This window comes from Lithobates pipiens, unplaced genomic scaffold (genome assembly GCF_037356315.1).
Source record: "Lithobates pipiens isolate NorthernLeopardFrog02 unplaced genomic scaffold, aLitPip1_a1.2 Scaffold_16, whole genome shotgun sequence".
NCBI lineage: Eukaryota > Metazoa > Chordata > Amphibia > Anura > Ranidae > Lithobates > Lithobates pipiens.
The window spans coordinates 217,721,452-217,741,529 of record NW_027507748.1 but is presented as its reverse complement, the minus strand read 5'-3'; the positions used below and the strand labels follow the sequence as shown (position 1 = coordinate 217,741,529).

The 20,078-nt window shown below is 42.2% G+C and overlaps 1 protein-coding gene across 1 annotated transcript in view; it reads left to right on the top strand.

Annotated features, from left to right (window-relative positions):
- The window catches only part of RPS6KA1 (ribosomal protein S6 kinase A1), a 235,942-nt gene that overhangs the window by 35,939 nt on the left and 179,925 nt on the right, over positions 1-20,078 (top strand). The gene's annotated exons all lie outside the window — the stretch shown is intronic.

Sequence of the window (20,078 nt, the reverse complement as noted above, 5' to 3'; positions counted from 1 at the left end):
CCTGCAAGGAGAAAAACTTCTGGCGTCATTCGACATCAGAGATGCATAGCTGCTTGTCCATATATTTCCTCCTCACCAGAGGTTTCTGCAGTTCAAAGTAGAACAGAAGCATTTCAACTTAATAGCCTTGCCCTTCGAGCTTACTACAGCACCTCGGGTATTCACTAAGGTATTAGCCCCACCTCTAGTTAGGTTAAGGGCACAGGGCATAACTGTCTTGGCTTACTTAGACAATCTATTGTTGGTAGACCAGTCAGTGGCTTGCTTGAAGCAAGGTGTAGTCATCACAAGCAGCTACCTGGAAGGCTTAGGTTGGATTCTCAACCTAAAGAAATCCTCCTTAAAGCCACTAAGAAGGCTGGAGTATCTGGGCCTGATCATAGACACAGCCCTGAAAAGGGGTGTTCTTGCCTCCCGCAAGGATCAGCTCCATACAGGAGCTGGTGAGGATGATCAGGTTGAAGAGAAATCCTTCAATTCGCCTTTGCATGAGGTTGTTAGGGAAGATGGTAGCTTCATTCTAAGCAGTTCCCTATGCTCAATTCCATTCGATATTTGAAAGCAGTATTATGTCTGCTTGGAACAAAATGATTCAAGCTTTGGACTTGCCAATGTGGCTGTCCCCATGAGTGTCCCAAAGCCTCAGTTGGTTACTATCTTGGAACCTGCTGAAGGGAAAGTCCTTCAGATCAATTATCTGGAAGGTATTCACGACAGATGCCAGCCTTTCAGGCTGGGGAGTAGGGGCCTTGCCCATCGACATCCTAGATATTCCGGCAGTGTATCTGGCTCTAGAAACCTGGACCTCCAGGTTAAAGAATTGTCCTGCCAGGATCCAGTCCGACAATGCCGCGGCTGTGGCATATATCAATCACAAGGGGTCACCAAGAGTCTCGCAGCTCAGAGAGGTGAACCAGATTCTAACTTAGACGGAAGAGAATGTCCCATGCCTATCGGCAGTTTTCATTCCAAGAGAAGAGAATTGGCAGGTGGACTATCTAAGTCGCCGGCATTCCCAGGAGAATGGTCTCTTCACCCCAAGGTGTTTCAGGCTGTTTGCCAAAGATGGGGGACTCTGGACTTAGACCGTCTAGCGTCCAGATTCAACACTAAGCTAGTCAACTTTGCATCCAAGGCAATAGGACCCACTCGCATACGGAACAGATGCGTTGGCGACCCCGTGGGATCAGTTTTTACTGATCTATGCACTTTTCCCCGATTCAGTTGCTACCTCAAGTTCTTTACAGGATCAAGCTGGAAAGAAAATCGGTAATACTGGTAGCACCAGCATGGCCCAGAAGGTCATGGTACGCAGAGATCGTAAGGATGGCAGTGGAGGGTCCAGGGCTCTTCCCACTAAGGCCAGACCTGCTATCTCAGGGGCCGATATTCCATCCTACTTTACGAATGCTAAATTTAATGGCTTGGCTATTGAGACCCACATTCTGAATAAACGTGGGCTTTCCAGGTCAGTTATCTCTACTTTGATTAATGCTAGGAAGCCAGCTTCTAGAGCTATATATATTATATAGCCTGGAAAGCTTATGTTTCCTGGTGTGAGTCCAAGGGTTGATACTCGGAGATATATCATAGGCAGAATTCTTACCTTTCTACAATTAAGCGTAGAGATGAAGTTGGCCCTGAGTACTATTAAGGGCCAAGTCTCAGCCTTATCAATTTTTATTTCAAAGACAGCTTGCTATGCATTTTTTAGTCCAGGGTTTCATGCAAGGAGTGCTGCGGATTAATCCGCCAGTTAAATCACTCTTAAGCCCTTGGGACTTAAATTTTAGTTTTTTGTTTAGTGTTACAAAAACAGCCATTCGAACCGTTGCAGCATGTTCCCTTAGTCCTTCTGACTAGGAAGCTGATCTTTTCGTTTGCTATATCCTTAGCAAGGAGGATTTCAGAATTGGCTGCTCTTTCTTGTAAGGAGTCATATTTGATTATGCATGAGGACAGAGTGGTCTTAAGCCCTCGTCCAGGTTTTTGCCAAAAGTGGTTTCAGGCTTTCATCTGAATGAAGATATTGTCCTGCCATGGTTTTTCCCAAGACCTTGTTCCAGGGAAGAAAGGTCACTACATTGTCTTGATGTAGGGAGAGCAGTGAAAATGTATTTAAGAAAACTGCTCCGACTGATGTCTTATTTCTTCTGCCAGGGGGTCCTAAGAAGGGACAGGCAGCATCAAAATCCACTGTCGCTAAGTGCATTTGGCAAGTTATAATTCAAACTTATGATTTGAAGGGAAAGATTCCCCCTTTTCAAGTTAAGGCGCACTCTACCAGAGCGGTTGGTGCTTCTTGGGCAGTGCGTCACCAGGCCTCCAGGTCTCAAATCTGTAAGGCCGCGACTTGGCCTTCAGTACATACATTTGCAAAATTTTATCAAGTGCATGTAAGATGGAATGAGGATATCTCCTTCGGGCGCAGTGTGCTGCAGGCAGCTGTATAAGTCCTCAGGTCTGGGGGTTACCCTACGGGTTGTGTCTCCCTCCCCTCAAGTAGCATTTCTATGGGACATCCCACCAAGTAATTACTTGAGACTCTGTGTCCTATGATGTACGATAAAGAAAATAGGATTTTTAAAACAGTTTACCTGTAAAATCCTTTTCTTGGAGAACATCATAGGACACAGAGCTCCGTCCCTCTGGTTTATGGGGTGAGAGTATATAACTTATATTGCTTGGCTACAAAAACTGAGTGCTCCTGGAAGGAGGAGGGGTTATATAAGGGAGTCGACTTCCTGTATTGGTTATACCAGTGTCAACACCTGAAGGTAGGCCTATAACCCACCAAGTAATTACTTGAGTCTGTGTCCTATGATGTACTCCAAGAAAAGGAGTTTTTACAGGTAAACTGTTTTAAAAATCCTATTTTTTTTTATTTTAAAGTTTTTTTTTTTTTTTTTTTTTTTTTTTTTATTTATTTATTTTTTTTTTTTTCCGTTTTGGGTAGTGTATAGACAGGTTAGAACACCTGTCATGTTGTTGTCTCTACCCCCATTAAGGAAATTATTCTTGTTTGTCAGGTTTACCGTTCTCCTCAAAAGTGAAAAAAAATAAAAATCCAAAGTGTTGGGTTGACCTCAGAGCAGTAATAGAAATCTTCCAGTGGGGACACTAGTTCTGGGATTTCCTCACTTTGGAGGGATTTCCCCTAACTACTTGTTTTGGCTATATGGCAGGGAGTGAAGGGAAATCTCCCTGATGGGAGAAAGATGGCAAAAATAAAAATGAGTTATAACCATCCCTTACTCCAAAATGGGGGGGGGAGTTTGCCTTTGATACTGTTTGTGCATCTCTTAGTAACTGGATTTAAGAGCTGTTAAAGGAGAAGTAGTACCAGAGCTCTTTTGGTCCTATTTCTTCTATGCATCACAGGAGTGCACCTGGTTCTGCACTCATGGGGCCTTTTATTCAGACGATAGCGGTCTAAAGCCTGCTGTTGACTGAGGTCAGCCAGTTTAGACTCTGCAAGTATCTCGACTTTAATGTCGGGGTCCACCCAGATGCCTGACTGGCAGCTGGCTCAGCTTCTCCCATGTGCAGCTGAGAGTCTAAGCCAGCCACTCCCTCCCCTCCAAAGCCCTACTTATTGAGCACTGGAGGGGCAGACCAGAGAGCTGGTGACTGACGCCGCCTTTCTGCTTAGTGAAGACTGAGAAATCAGCGGTACCTGATCACTCAGTTTTGGGTCTTTAGAGGTGGCGGGGGACAGATTCAGCATCGGACTGATGCTACATCCACCTAGGGGAGAATGTGTGTGTTGTGTGGGGTTTTATTTTTATCCTGCACTTCTCTTTTTAGGCTGCCACACAGGGACCTTTTAGAGGGCTTTAAAGCGTACCTTTAATAGAAGTCTCATGGAGTGTGCCATTTCAGTCCCTTTTGAAGATGCTACTTGTCTTTTACACTGACCTTTTTTTCTTTTGATCATTTTATTTTTGCAATCGCAGAGTAAAGTCCAAGTAAACGTCTGTCCGTTGCCTATAAAGAACTAGATAGACCTCAATATATTGCTATGGGTAAGTAGATGTAGATGGTTGTGCATCCCTTTATATCTGCACACATCCAAATATTTGTTTAGGTTTGTAAAAACAAACTAAAAAGGTTTGTGTCCTTTTCTGTTTTTGTGATTCTAAACAGGACAAATTTGATGAGCACTGATACAGACAAGAGGTTTCCCTTAACCCTTTTGATCTTTGTGAAACTTCACATTTCCCTGTAATAATAAATTGTAGTTCCAAAAAGGAAATTAGGAATTAAATAGGTTTTTCTGGTGCCTTTTAAAATATTGCGATGTGTGTGTGGGATATGTTGCTCAAAGTTGGTGAAATCCAAAGCCGCCTATCGTGCCTAGGTCACCTGGTAGACTTTCGCTGCAATCTTTTACTACTGTTGGAAAAATTACCTAATTTCCTGTCCCAGCAGTTTTTAAAGAGAAATTTATCCACTATAGACACCAACTTCAACTAAGCAATTAAGCCCCATTCACACTTCACATTTTGTAAATGTGTGACACTGTCATGTGTAGGGCAGCTTAATGAAATGAGCAAACGTGCCAAAGAAGCTCCTGCACCCTTTTCCGGTGCAGAGCTTGATAGTTTTTTTTTTCCTGCACTTTTGCTGGCCAGATTTGGGATGCCCTTCACAATGAATAGGGAAACATGCGTCTTTCCTCTGCGAAAACTTGTATTTCTGAATGTGTTCCCAGGGTGTGCAGATGTGATGCAGCCTTAGAGATAACTAGACTGTGCAAAATAGGGAGAGGGACCGACCTGGAGGGGAAGGAAATTGGCAAGTGTTGGAAAGACGTGCCAAGGAGTGCAGTCTGTATCGAAATTTAGGAATATACATTACATAATCTTTTACTCTCTCTGCACATCACTGTACCACTGTGTTGTATGCTACATGGTCTGGATTACCACATTCTATATGCTGCTTTGTACTTTGACACCACGCTACAGATGCTCTGTACATAGCATACGGAGGATTGCCAAACTCCATATGCTCCACTACTCTGAATGCTGTGGATCTGCACACTTCATATGCTTGTATGTTGTATGCTATGGACACCATGCTCCATATGCTTACTGTATGCTATGACTTTATGCTATGAACACCACACTCCATGTGCTGCACTGTACATTGCATATTCCAGAGATGCACAATATATTAAACACTCTTGCCTGACATGCATCATACCACGTACTGCATTCCATAGACTTTATACCGCCATACCCAATGGGCTGCACTGTATGTGGTATACTCCACACCATTTCACTATAATTTCTATACCATAGCCCTTATTAAACTTGAAATTTCACTCTGTTAAAGGCTCATTCACACCATCTGCATCAAGCTGTTGATCAGCAGGGAACAATGCAGGCCAAACGCCATTGCAACTAAAAATGGTTTCCTGGTCACACCACAAAACTGTGATGCAGCACTGCATAAAAATGTAGCATGCCCCGTTTGTGACCGTATTAGGAAAACATTTCTGAGACTTAAAAGTACAGACAGCAATAAAAAAAAAAAAAATTGCCTGAAGTTGTAACATTTTTCCTGTCCAATCATTTTTATTCTAGTAAAAATACAAATGCAAATCTCAAACATTGCTTATCCTGTCAAAAGCAAAATGGTACCTTTTTTTATGATGGATTTGGGCCCATGACAGTTGGTGATCATGCCATGAAGAAACTTTGAGGACTATAGGGTAAATGGCAGCACCTAAAAGTAATAATTATAATAAGGCGATGGATAGTGCAACCCAAAATACATCACAAAATACGGTAAATCACAAGAGTAAGAGAAAAGCGTCAATCAAAATCGGCAGTAGAAATTTTCACTTTGAGTGTCAGTTCACACCACACGTAGTCTAGTGCGTTTTTTTTGATGCAGAGGAAAAAAAAATGCATGGGAAGTAGGATATACAGTGGGGCAAAAAAGTATTTAGTCGGCCACCAATTGTGCAAGTTCTCCCACTTCAAAAAATGAGAGGCCTTTAATTGTCGTCATAGGTATACCTCAACTATGAGAGACAAAATGTGGAAACAAATCCAGACAATCACATTGTCTAATTTATGAAAAAAATTATTTGCAAATTGTGGTGGAAAATAAGTATTTGTTCACCTACAAACAAGCAAGATTTCTGGCTCCTATTCTTTAAGAGGACCCCTCCCCCGAGTCCGCCACTGAGATCCCTTTTATCCGAAAGCTGACCACCAGCTTAAGAAGAGGATACCGGGGTTATGGCAGCGATCTGCTGCCATAACTGTGGTATTTCTCTTCAAACAGTCAATGTATAGCGACGTCGGCAGGCAATTTGGTAATGGCATAGTTCACCCCAGTGCAATTTCAGTTCCATAAAAAAAATAAAAAAATAAAAAAAAAAGTAGAACATGCTGCATTTTGACTGACTGTACTGGAATGCTGTAAAGGCATCAAAAACGCAGTGGAATTCACCTAAACGCATTGTAACACACGTCCCTATTTAGGTTTAAGGGGGGGAAGAATGCACTGGAATGCATCAAAAATGTGTAAAAAGCGCATTCGAAAAAGTATCTGGAATGCATCCAGACTGCGTTTTCTATGGTGTGAACTGCTCTCCTTCTGAAAATGCTAGTTGCCTGGCTGTGTCTGGCTTGCTTACACGGTAAGCGTCTTTCATCTCTGATGCTGTGGGGTTTTGAACCCCCCCCCAAAAAGAAAATTAAATAAAAAATAAAAAAATCGAATTGAAAGACCACGCTGCAAAGTCAAATCCTCTGCAGATGCAATTTAAAAAATTAAGCTGTTTCTGTAAAAAATTATATGCTTACCTGGGCCCCAGCTAGAGATGCATCTAGGAAGGGACAGATGATACCACTGTGCCCCACCACTGCCTCCCAGTTGCTTGAGATCCCACTAGAACATACCATTGCAGTTGTTGTTGTTTTTTTGTTTTGGGCAACTTTGAAGCATCCAGCTATCCCAGGAGGCAGCGCTGAGGCACTGTGATGTCATCTGCAGATCTTGGAAAAATCATAAGCCAGGCCAATGTGTGTTTTGTGGGTAATTTTTTTTTTTTTTAATTTATTTTTTGTTTACTACTTTATTTTTTATTCACTTTTTCAGGCAATTTGACTTTGGAGGTTTTTATTAGAGAGGACTTTCCATTTTTGTGGCAGGTCAGCATGAATAGCAATAAAGTCCTATGAGCGCATAGGTGAGAAAATCTTGGGTTCCTCTGTGCCTAGGGACCCAGTTCTACACTACAATAATAATGGAATGGAAATTTGTGTGTTCAATAAATGTAGACGCATTTAAAGCAGACCTCCAAAAAAAAAAAAATCCTGTCCAAACACCCTTTTTGACATCACCCCACCTCGTCCACTCACAGAACACTTTTTTTTTTTTTTTTTTATTAAAAAAATGCATAGCATTCTCTGGTGCCCATGCCAGGCGGCTGACCACCTTTATTCACAAGGCATCAGGCTGGCAATTGGAGATCGCTGAAGTAGCATGGACACTGCCGGTCATGGCCACATGTCAAAATTTGACATGCATGCAGGAGAGTGGGCGCATGGATCTGAACACAGGCGCAAAATCTAAAGCATTCTGCAAGCAGAATGGGTGTCAATGCAAGTCTAAATAATGCTTTATCGTTAAAGGTTTGTAAAAATATGTCCTGAAAGGAATTGTCATCAGGGAAATATGAGGAATGCTGTTGCTACTTGCAACTCCTTTTGGCTTTAATCCCTTGAGTCACTGACTTGGAAGAAGTAATCATATCAGAATTTATGACTTCACTAGCTGCGTGCTTTCAGATTATGAACTCAGAGTAGAGCCAGTTGGAGACAGTCGAGCTACTAGTATTTTCTGATTTTTATAGTTGCTGTCCTCCTTCAAACAACCAAAAACAGTTAAACAGCTTCTACCTAAATTTTTCCTAGAATAAATGTGTCTAAATTGGGGTCCTCCAAACTTTCTAAAGAAAGGGCCAGTTTACCATCCTCCAGATTGTGGCCGTTGGCAGTAGAACATTCCTCAGTCTTGGTGGTCAGCAGGGTTAAAATTACATAACGTTTGTGGGCAGTAGGAGGTATTGATATTAGTGGGATTAATCTCCCATCTGTGGTGTCGGTGGGAGGAATGGTCCCCCATCTGTGGTGTCGGTGGGAGGAATGGTCCCCCATCTGTGGTGTCGGCGGGAGGAATGGTCCCCATCTGTGGTGTCGGTGGGAGGAATGGTTCCCCCATCTGTGGTGTCGGCGGGAGGAATGGTTCCCCCATCTGTGGTGTCGGCGGGAGGAATGGTTCCCCCATCTGTGGTGTCGGCGGGAGGAATGGTTCCCCCATCTGTGGTGTCGGCGGGAGGAATGGTTCCCCCATCTGTGGTGTCGGCGGGAGGAATGGTCCCCCATCTGTGGTGTCGGCGGGAGGAATGGTTCCCCCATCTGTGGTGTCGGTGGGAGGAATGGTTCCCCCATCTGTGGTGTCGGCGGGAGGAATGGTTCCCCCATCTGTGGTGTCGGCGGGAGGAATGGTTCCCCCATCTGTGGTGTCGGCGGGAGGAATGGTCCCCCATCTGTGGTGTCGGCGGGAGGAATGGTCCCCCATCTGTGGTGTCGGCGGGAGGAATGGTCCCCCATGGGACAAATAAAGGCATGCAAAGGACCATATCTGGCCCGTGGGACACAGTTTGGAGACTATTGGGCTATATGATCATGGCACTAGACAGTTTGCTAATTCGGGGTAAGTAATGTGAAATCGCTTCGGAGTGTGACACTACAGAGAGATGAATTAAATACATGACAACACATGCAGTTTAGAAACCTTTTTATTCCATCTGGAGCAAATGTTGGGGTTTCTAAGGAACAATGAACGGTATAGCAACAGACAAAATGGCTGAAATAGAATTATTGCAGATGTCCTCAGATGACTTATCAGGGTAGTACAAATGTCTTACAAGGTAATGGTATTAAATAAAAAAACGGAAATGTAAGAGTCGGTAAATAGTATTAAATGTTTTGAAATCAACTAGTAAAGCTGGAAAACTATCACTTTTGTGTAGGGAATAAAGGCAGGCACTGAAACAGTTTTTCATTCTTATGTCAGTGTGTACGGATACCTTTTTTTATTTTTTTTATTTTTTTCACTCACTGCTTTCAGAGATCAAAGCTTGAAATACTGACTATGGAGAGTCCATGATATATGTATATATACTGGTGACAGCTTCAATCTGTGCAGGTAGTGTAAGAGTTAAATAAGCAGCAGCGCAGTGAGCATTGTACTCCCTCCATCTTTCATTGCCATGGAAATGGCAAGGTACAATGAACAACAGAACACTGTTTAAGAGACCTTGTGTTGTGTCACTCTTCTGAAAGGTAGTACACTTGTTAAGACTTTGACATACTGCAGTAAGCATTGTGTTAGGATAACAGTAGTCCAGTACAGGATGTACAGATGCCAATCGCAGGGCAGGGGGTGGGGTAGCTCAGAAGGTATCGGGGGACGATGACTAGGGAAAAGCAACAATATAGTGTCAATTTCTACTATCATTTGTATTAACAGTGTATTACTAGTGCATGTCCAGTTCTCCTAGGCTGCTTGCTCCAGGGTAGCCATGAGATGATCGTTTCTTTCCGAAGTCCCCATCCCCCAAGCTGTGCTGTCAGTTTGATAGAAGCATTATATGCACATGAAGTTATCGAGCAGCAGAGCTGGATAGTTCCTTGTGCACAGCATAATTAAAATGCTTGAGTGAAGATTTATAAGCCGCTGTTACAATGAGGCAAATTACTTTGCCAAGTAAACATGAAATTCACAGTGACAATGAAGCCCTCGGACTAGTAGCCAGTGGTCTGCCCCGTCAAGACATGACAAACATTTATCTTTCCTTTTCCCAGGCAGAAGGGGAAAAAATAGGTCTACCTTTTCTATGTACGTGAGCCTCTAAAAGGTTGATCATTTCAAGAATCCCTACCTTGTTTATTCTTTAGCCTTAGCCATATAATCATTCCTTTCCACTTGTGCAAAAAAAAAAAAAAAGGTGCAAGATCTGACCGACTTGAGAAGTTTTTCTGTGTTTATCCTGCCCTAGTAATTCTGAAAAATGTTCCTAATGCAGCCCCAGGACAGGAATACAGATGTAGGAATTCCAGCTATGTGGACACTGCTTGCAGCATTTTATGATGTGAAGCACAAGAAAGGCCAATTTTGCAGTAAAGGAAGGTGAAATTCTGAAAGAGAAAATGTATTCTGGGGAAGGAGATAGTGCTACACAGATTAACTTTTGTAACCATGGCTATTTGTACATAAATAATACATTATCTTTTCTAAAGGCAGTTCAAAGTTTACACTGCTGTGAAAGTTTTCACCCTAAATGTAAATTTTATGTACGTCTGTAGTCCAGCACTTCATTATCAATAACCAGGCCTTTTCCTGACTTCTCTCCTACATGTAAAAATCTATCTTTTATAGCAAATAATAAATAAATTTACATTTACCCCCCAAATTGATATATTTTCAAGGAAGAGGCCCTAGAGTATAAAATGGTAGGTGTTGCAATTTTATGTCACACTGTATTTGTGCTGCAGTTTTTTTTTTTTAAATACACTTTTTAATGAATTTTAATGCAGAAAACACAATACCCAATTGTTTACGTGGCATAGTCTTTTATATTTTACCAGAGTAAATAAATACCAAACATGTCACATTTTAAAATTGCGCACGCCCATGGAACGACAACAAACTGTGTAAATTATATTATCCATAAGTGACTCTTTAAAAGCCTTTACAGGGTACCACTTTAGATTTACACAGGAGGTTGGGTGCTAGAATTATTATTGCTCTTGATCTGATGTATGTGGTGATACCTCACATGTGTGGTGCGATTGCTATTTACACAGGACTGACGTTTGCCTTTACATGCAAGTGCGAGGGGAAGGGGTGCTTTAAATGTTTTAATTTTACTCTGTACCTTTAAAAAATAAAAATGTATCGCTCACAAGAAATGTTAATGTCCTTTGTGATAATAGGCAGTGACAGGTCCTATTTTCTGAAACACTGAGAGTCTATTAGACCCCTGATGTCTTCTCTGCCCTTAAAAGCTTTGGGTAATACCAAGATCAGTATGACCCGTGTTTTTTTATTATTATTATTATTATTATTATTATTATTATTTTAGCCGCCCAAGAGACCAGAAGTGACCAAATAATCGTTGCTTCTAGTTTTAGACCATACAGTTGATTTGGGCCGTTCTGGTCACCAATCAGCTCTATGGTCAGCCAGTGGAACCCCCGGCAATCCTAGGTTCCCCAGTGGGACAGCCCCTCCCACCATTGTACAAGCAATCCAGTGGCTTTTTAGCTGCTAAGATTGCTTTTACAAGAAAGTGCTGTGTTCAATGTCAGGTGCTATACCGGTACATCGCCTGGCATTAAGCAGCTGAAGAACTGTTAGACATAAAATATGTGGGCTGTCACTTTTTAGTCCTCATGCACACTGGATTTCTTTTTCAGCTGCTTTTAGGGGCATCTGACAGTGAGTTTTTCCTGCCTCAAATGTTCTGAATGTGTCCATGCACACACATGCGTTTAGGGCAGTGCAGAGGCATTAAAGCCTCATGCACACGGGACGTTTTGCAAACTGTCCTCGAAGCCTTTCCTCCTGGCAGCAGCTTTTTGGCCTAGTGCTTGTAAAAGTGTATAACATGTTTAGGTGTGCTTACAGGCATCAAGCACTTGGGCGCTAATTCATTACATTGGCCAGAATTATAATTTTATTCTGGCCTTTTGAAATGAATGAATGCTCAAGCGCTAAACGCGCATTATGACATGTTTAGAAGCTTCAAACATTTTGTCTGCCAAATCTCTGCTGCTCTGGGGGGCACTATCAGTGTTTTTTTATTTTTTATTTTTCCCCTGCCTCACGCTTGAGTACAAAAAAAGATGCTTTTACAGGCATTTGAGCGTTTTTATTTTTTATTTTATTTTTATTTTTTCTCTGCCTTTAAACTCCCCTACATGTTAACCTATGTGTCCGTGCACACTATAGGCATTTACAGGAGTTTATAGTCAGAATAAAAAAATCACTTGTGCATTCAAGAGGAGCGGTTTGTCAGAAAATACCTACCATGTGTAAACTCGTCTTAGCGCTTGAGCATTTTTTTCATTTCTTTAATCGTACATCACGGGACACTAGGTAATTACTATGTGGGTTATAGTCCATCTTCAGATGCTGGACACTGGCACACCCTAATCAGGAAGTTGCCTCCCTATATAGCCCCTCCCATACCGGGAGCATCTCAGTTTTTTCACCAGTGTCTAAGGTGTTGGTCACGAGGGAAGATGTGCTGAGCTCCACTGGAGCAATCCTTGCTGGGGCTAGCTATGCAGCCGGATCCATTCAAAGTGTCTTAGGCCAAATTGGTACCCAGGCCTCATATCCAAAGAAACAAGGTTTTGCTTGTAAACGCTTCCCTTTAGAGAGCTGGACCCCGGGATCCCGTACTTTTGGTATTAAGGCCATAAAGTTTTACTGGCGGGGTGCTATTGCAGGTCCAGGATTGGGGATTCCCTGAGGGTCCCCGGTTCCTGAAGGTTTGTTAACGGAACCCACCGTGAAGTGTGAAGATTGGGTCTATTGGTTTTACCACAGAAAACCCTGCGGCGGGAAAGGTAAGTGGAGTTTTCTAATGAAATGTCTCCTTTTAAAGTTAATGTTGTCATGCCTAAGTGTCACCACTGGGGGCTGTATGGAGCACGTACCCTCTCATGCTTTGCTCAGAGATCACGCTGTGTCACAGAAGCAGCAGATTTTTTTGTTTTGTTTTTCCTCCAGCTAGCAGGCAGACCTCCGGTAAGTTTGGGGGGTTTTGCTTCCTCCAGACACCCCCCACCTGGCTGATATAAGGGAGAACTAAAAACTATTGGCAATACAGTCGTCTTTCGCTGCTCCTACTTGGTGGCAGCTTCCAGGTCTCCTTCACGCCATCCCTCCCTCACTCACAAGCCGATTCCGTCGGATCGGAGGCCCGTTCTAGCATGGGAAAACTCTTTAAAAAAAAAAAGTGGCGGGGGCGGAGCTTAGCATGACTTTGGCATCCTCCAAAAAAAAAATACATTTGTGCTGGCTGAAAAATTGTCAGACATAAGTGCAAAGAAAAGCATGAAAGGGGTTTTGGTGACACATTTACTATTTGCATCAGGCTGAGCATTAATAGCAGTGGCTGGACTATTGCTCAAGCAATGGATGCGATTTCTTCTGGTAGTAATTTTACTTTGTGCATCAGGCCAAGATCAGAAGGGGGGTTGAAATACCCCCCAAAAAGAGCTAAAAGGGTCTCCCTCAAGCTCTGGAAAGCCTACTCATCTCTAAAAATGGCATCTTCCCCTGAGAGAGGTGAGCATCGGGCCATGAAATGTTTGCAACTGTTTTCAAAACTGCAGCCCCTGTTTATTTTGGTATCAAATGTGGGGGAATCAGCTGTTTCAATCTTAAGATTGATTGGACAATTTCTTGCTGAATGGTCCGCTCCACATTTATGTACCCTTAACTGAGTGTTTCGCTAAAGCTTCCTCAAGCTGTGTATGTCTCTTCCTGTCCATTCATTGTTAGGAAAAGCTTTTTTGCATCTGAGATCACCCAGATAAGCATTATTTTCCCTCCTAAAAAGTTTTCACACTTTATCCTATGGTGGAGGAAATTCACTGAGTAGGGTATATCCACAATTAACGCTGCTATATCCTCTGTGAATAAGAGTTTGACTGGTCTGGCAGACAATGCTCAATTGCTTAGGGATCCAACGGATAAAAAGTTGGAATCCCTATTAAAAAATAAAACCACTTTTTTTTTTTTTCCTCTGGCAGATTGAATGTCTCAGCCTGCACTGGCAGTAATTGATCGTTGAGAGACCAGTTTAAACAGGTGTTCAAGGTTATCCTGGCTAGTCTTCCTTTTTGTGGTGAAACAGCTATTTGGGCATGTTTTGGATAATACATCCAAAATAATTCCAATCCTCGTTTTCTCAGATCAAACGTTCCTAAGGATCCAGAGAAAAGTACGGCTTTCTCTCAAGCATTTGGCCCATCTTTTGGCAAAAGTGATCATGGTGGCCCCCATGTAAGGGCATAGGTTGGGGTTTGGTTAAATCCAAATGGACATTCTGGATCTCAAAAATCTCAATTCAATTCCTGAATATAACCACTTTTATTTATTTATTTTTTTTATTTTTTTTTCCGCATATCAATCCAATCGGTTATCTCCATCCTACAAGGAGGAGAACTTCTGATGTCAATCGACGTCAAAGATGCATACCTCCATATGCCTATTTCCTAGTTTGCTAGTAATATCTACTTTTCATGGTGGAAAATCTTTTCAGTGTGTAGCTCTGCTTTCCGGTCTAGCTATTGCACCTTGAGTGTTTACAATGGTTCTGGCCCCTCTTCTAGCCAGATTAAGGGCCCAAGGTATAAAGATTATGGTTTACCTGGATGATCTGTTCTTGATAGTACAGTCGGTAGCCCTCTTAGACCAAGGTATGGTCACCACATTCCAACTACCTGGAATATCTAGGCCGGATTCTCAACCTAGGGGAAAATATTCTTCTATAAAACCATGAAAAAAGGCTAAGATACTTGGGTCTCATCATAGGTACACCCAGAAAAGAGTATTCTTGCCTCAGGCAAAGATCAGTACAGTAAAGGAACTGATATAGGTGGTCAAAGCAAGATTTATTCTTTTCTCGTTCAAAATTTTTTATTTTATTCTTTTCAACTTTGCATGAGGTTGTTGGGAAAGATGGTGGCTTCAATCAAGGCCGTTCCTTATGCTCAGTTTCTTTCGAGACTGCTGCAAAACAGTATCCTATCGGCTTGAAACAAAGGGTTCAAGCCCTAGATTCCCAATGTGTCTGACTTCAAAGCCTACAGCTGAATCACCCTAAAAACGCCTGATCTTGGCGGCTTAGCAGGATCGGGCCTGGTTAGTACCTGGGTGGACCACCTGGAAATACCAGGTGCTGTAGGCTGGGTACGCCAGAGCCTCAGTTTATGGTTAGTATCCAAAAATCTGCAAAGGGGGAAAATCCTTCCTTCAGTTACCATGGAAGTGGCCCAGATCAGAAATGGCCTTGCCCATTATTCTAGAAATTCAGGCAGAGCCCTTGGTTCTGAGGGCCTGACCGTTCAGTTTATGGCATTGTCCTGCCAGGATTCAATCCAACTATGCCGCAGCAGTGGCTTATATTAATCACCAAGGGGGCACAAGAAGTTGTGCGGGCCAGAGAAAGGTGAATCATATCCTATCTTGGGCAGAAAACAATGTACTTTGCCTATCAGCGGTCTTCATTCTAGGAATAGAAAATTGGCAGGCAGACTACTTGAGTTGCCAGCGGTTGTTCCCGGGAGAATGGTTCCTTCACCCTGATTTCTATCTGTCAATATGTCAAAGATGGGGGATCCCAGACATAGATCTGTTTTATGTCCAGGTTCAACAAAGAAATCAACAACTTTGTGTCAAAAGCAAAGGATCTTCTAGCATGCGGAACAGATGCCTTGCTATTCCTGTGGAATCTGTCCTTGCTGATTTATGCATTCCCTCCTATTCTGCCTGCATCCACAAATTCTTCGCAGGATCATGCAGGAAGGGAAGTCCAGTGATTCTTGTAGCCCCCAGCGGGGCCCAGGAAATCTTTGTATGCAGAGATCATAAATATGACAGTAGGGGTCCCATGGACCCTACCGCAACGGCCAGACCTTCTTTCGCAAGGTCAGTTATTCCATCCTTCTTTACAAACGCTAAATTTAACGGTTTGGCTATTGAGACTCACACTTTGAAGAAACGTGGGCTGTCCGGTTCAGTGGTTTCTATCTTGGTTAATGCAAGGGAGCCAGCCTCCATAATTTATTATGGAGTCTGGGAAGCATATGTTTTCTGGTGTGAAACCAGGGATTGCACCCCGGGAAATAGGTCAAAGGTAGAATCCTTGACTTTCTGCAGATGGGGTGAGAAATAAAGCTGGCCTTGAGTGCTTTCTAAGGACAGGTTTCGGCCTTATCTGTATTATTTCAATGACCTCTTGCTTCGCTTTGTTTGTAACTTTATTTTGGGGGGGGGGGGGTGTTAACACGGCTTAATCCCTGGTTAGGTCACCCCTGAACCCTTGGGACTTGAATTTAGTTCTGGCGGCATTACAAAACAGCCTTTTGTTGGACCGATACAACATATTCCCTTGGTGCTTTTTTAGACAAGGAAACCATTTTTTTTCTGGTAACCATATCTGCTGCAAGAAGGGTATCAGAATTGGCTGCTTTCTTGTAAAGAGCCATATTATTGTTCACAAGGATAAGGTAGTATGGTGTATCAGGTTTTTATCTAAACCCGGATATTGTCCTATCTTTTTATTTATTTTTTCCTGAACCCTGTTCTATGGAAGAAAAATCGCTACATTCTCTTGATGTGGTGAAAGCAGTCTACTTAAAGCTCAGATTTGGAAAACACGTGTTTTTTATTCGTATTGCCTGAAGGTGCTAAGAGGACAGGCAGGCATGTAAATCTACTATTTTAAATGGATTCGACAAATAATCGCACTCCTCTAGGGCTGTTAGTGCTTCGTGGGCAGTTCATCACCAAACCTTCATGGCTCCAATCTGCAAGGCCACAACTTGGTCTTCAATCCATACTTTTACCAGATTATATCAGGTGGATGTAAAAAGACATGAGGATATCGCCTTTGGGTGCAGTATAAGTCCTCTGATCTCATGGTGCCCTACTTTTGTTGTGTCCCTCCCCTCAGTTGGCATTGCTCTGTGACATCCCACATAATAATTACAATGGCTCTGTGTCCCGTGATGTTTGATTAAAGAAAATAGGATTTTTTATAACGGCTTACCTCTAAAATCCTTTTATTTGAAGTACATCACGGGACACAGAGGTCAGGCCCTTTTTTCTAGTATACACGTGTATTGCTTTGCTACAAAACTGAGATGCTCCCAGTATAGGAGGGGTTATATAGGGAGGCAACTTCCTGTTTAGGGTGTGCCAGTGTCCAGCACCTGAAGGTGGACTATAACCCACATAGTAATTACTATGGCTAATAATGACTAGTTAATAATAGTTAATAGTAGTAATTACTAATATTACTATGTGTCCCGTGATGTACTTCAAAAGAAAAGGATTTTACAGGTAAGCTGTTATAAAAATGGCCAGAATATTCTTCCCAATGAAATAAGCGCCCCAGCACTTAACGTGCCTAAACGTGTTCAAACAAAAACACAGCTTAGGAGCTTTTTGCAGCTGCTTTTCTCCTGCCAGGAGAAAATCATTTAAAAGAGCCCCAGTGTGCACGAAGCCTAAAGAAACCTCTCAGGAGTTGGTATCTGACCGTGTGCTTCTAATGGAAGGGGTCATGGGTCCTATTCTCACTTGTTCAGGCTTATAGTGGTCCTAAAGGTTTGATTTATTTATTTTCCTTAATGCATTCTGAGCATTAAGGTAAAAAAAAACTTCTGTACACAGCTTTGCTCTCTGCACAAATTATTTGTAGCACAATAAGGATATCGGTGTTACTTTTATATGGTAATATCTGAGATTGTAAAGGTGTATGATGCACAGTAGATTTATATCCTTTGTTTCTGCTGAGGAACGCAATTAAGCAAAAGTTTTTGTGCCCAAAGTTCCTCTTCAATTAAATTTAAGACTAAGCTGAAAAGAACTATCATTATGACAAATACTATATGCATTATAGCTCAATAAATTGAACAAGCTCTGAAGGAAAAGAGTGACAGCCTTTCAGCTAGTACATTTTATGTAAAACAATTCGCTAATGGAAGTTTCCTTGCATGTACCCTGACAGGTTTGATTTAAAGGAAAATTTGTGAGGATAGACACATGGGAGATGCCATTGCTGAGATCTTTTTTGCCACCTGCTCACTCACTACAGCTCGAACGACAGTAAAGTACTACAGAGTCTGAAGTGGCATGCTTGTTCTAGGGCAATCACCCACTAAGTATTAAAGCCCAAAGCTGGTTTAATGATAGCCTTAGAGCGTACACTTTACAGAAAAAGAAACCAGCAGCTAGAACTCCTATATTTCAATTTTCTCTGGGTCCTTTTTAATGACGATTAATTTAGACATGGAACCAAATGCTAAGCGGGGACTGCAAGAGCATTTCCTTGTGTGCTATTAAAGAACTTTATCAAGGCCAATATGGGCAAAAGCAATCAGAATGTACTACTAAAGCCGGATACACACTATTCGTGTGTGTGGTGTTTTTTTTATTATTTTTTTTTATTTATTTTGTTTAAACCCACTGATCGAACGAAAAAAAAAAACTGTTGGCTCCAGTCGGAACTGTTGTACTACCAACCATGCAAAGTTAATTCAGCGATCTCCACCGCTGAGCTGTTGTTCTGACAGGGGAATGGCCCCCCTGCCAGAACTCTCCGATCAGTGCTGGTTTTCCAGCATGTTTGTCTGACAAAAGCCAGCCAAATAACAGCCTCCCCAGACCAGTTCTCTGCCCTGTGTACTCCCATTTACCACCCTATCCACACTACATGTTAGATTTTTACTTTAGGCGTATACAGTGTGGAAAATTTGATCCCCCCTGCAGATTTTGTAACTTGCCCCGGCTACAAAGAAATGAAGGGTCTATAATTTTTTATCATGGGTGTATTTTAAATAATAGAGGCAGGATATCAACCAAAAATCCAGACACTTGACCACAGAATCTTTCTTCCATTCAAACCTCGCTATCATTGGCACGACCAAAGAGCTGTCAAAGTACGTCGGGCACACGATTGGAGACGCGCACAAGGCTGGAAAAATCTGTAAGGTGAACTTGCACAGGTCCCCCTCCTCAAAATCTTTGTAAGTAGGCAAACTTACAAAATATGCAGGGGATCAAATGATTCTACCCACTGTATGAATTTGAAAATTCTAGAGAAATGCTTAAAGTAAAAGTCCACCCTAACACTAAAATCCCTGCATCTACAGACATCCACAATTGAACACTAACCTATCTAGCCCTGTGAAGAAGAAATCGGTATACATACTTTTTTTTTTTTTTAAGTCAATGCAACCCGATCCCACACTGACCTGTCAGCTGCGGGTGCCAACAGAAGCCCTGTAGTAAGTCTATGGGTGTTGCTCCCCATTCATTTCACTGCCGTTGTCGGCTGTGTCCTCTGCAGAGCTTCTGCCACTGGAGACCATATTGGTTTAAAAAAAGTATGTATAGTGATTTCTTGTTTACAGGGCTAGATACGTTTTATTGTTAGATTGTGGCTGTCTGTAGATGCAGGGATTTTAGCAAGTAGACTTGCCCTTTAATGCATTGCACTTTAAAGTGGATGTAAACCTGAAAAAATAGTTTTTTAATGAAGACTTCTACCTGGTACAGTAGAATATGTCAATTCACCTGTGCCCAGTCTTGCCACGAAGAGTTAATCTAGCTCTGAGCAATCCTCTTGTAATTTCTTTAGTAAGATAGAAAAACACCACACAGATAAGTTTGTTGCCACATCCCCCACTGCTGTGACTGATATCTCATTTCTTTATCTCGTGAACTAGCAGACAACATAGTGATTCCAGCTTCACATCCCCCCCCCCCCCCCTCTTCCAAGATTGGCAGCTCCACACCTCAGTATGATTGGACATGCTAAAGTCATGTGGTGCCTTTCCTGAGTTTTGACTGGATGTTACTCATCATGGGGCATGATCAGTATGACTGAATAGTAGGAGAGTGTAGATGTGGGCGGGGAGTCGCCTTCAGCTGAAGGGGGTGACATTTGCAAGGTAGGGATATATGCAGGAGGCTTTTGTGTGTGTGTGTGTGTACATTAATACTGTGCCATTAGTTTATACTCGTGAGCAGTGGGTTTACATCCACATTAACTAAACCTATTAAATTTTATCCAGCTAAAATGTACTGGAGATTTTGGTCGACTAAAATACAACTAAAACAATTCAGATTACTAAAATAAGACTAAAACTAAAATTGCATTTTAGTTAAGACTAAGACTATGACTATGACTATAACTAAATCGCAATTTTGACGGCAAAAAATTACCACTGCTGACGTGCCTAACA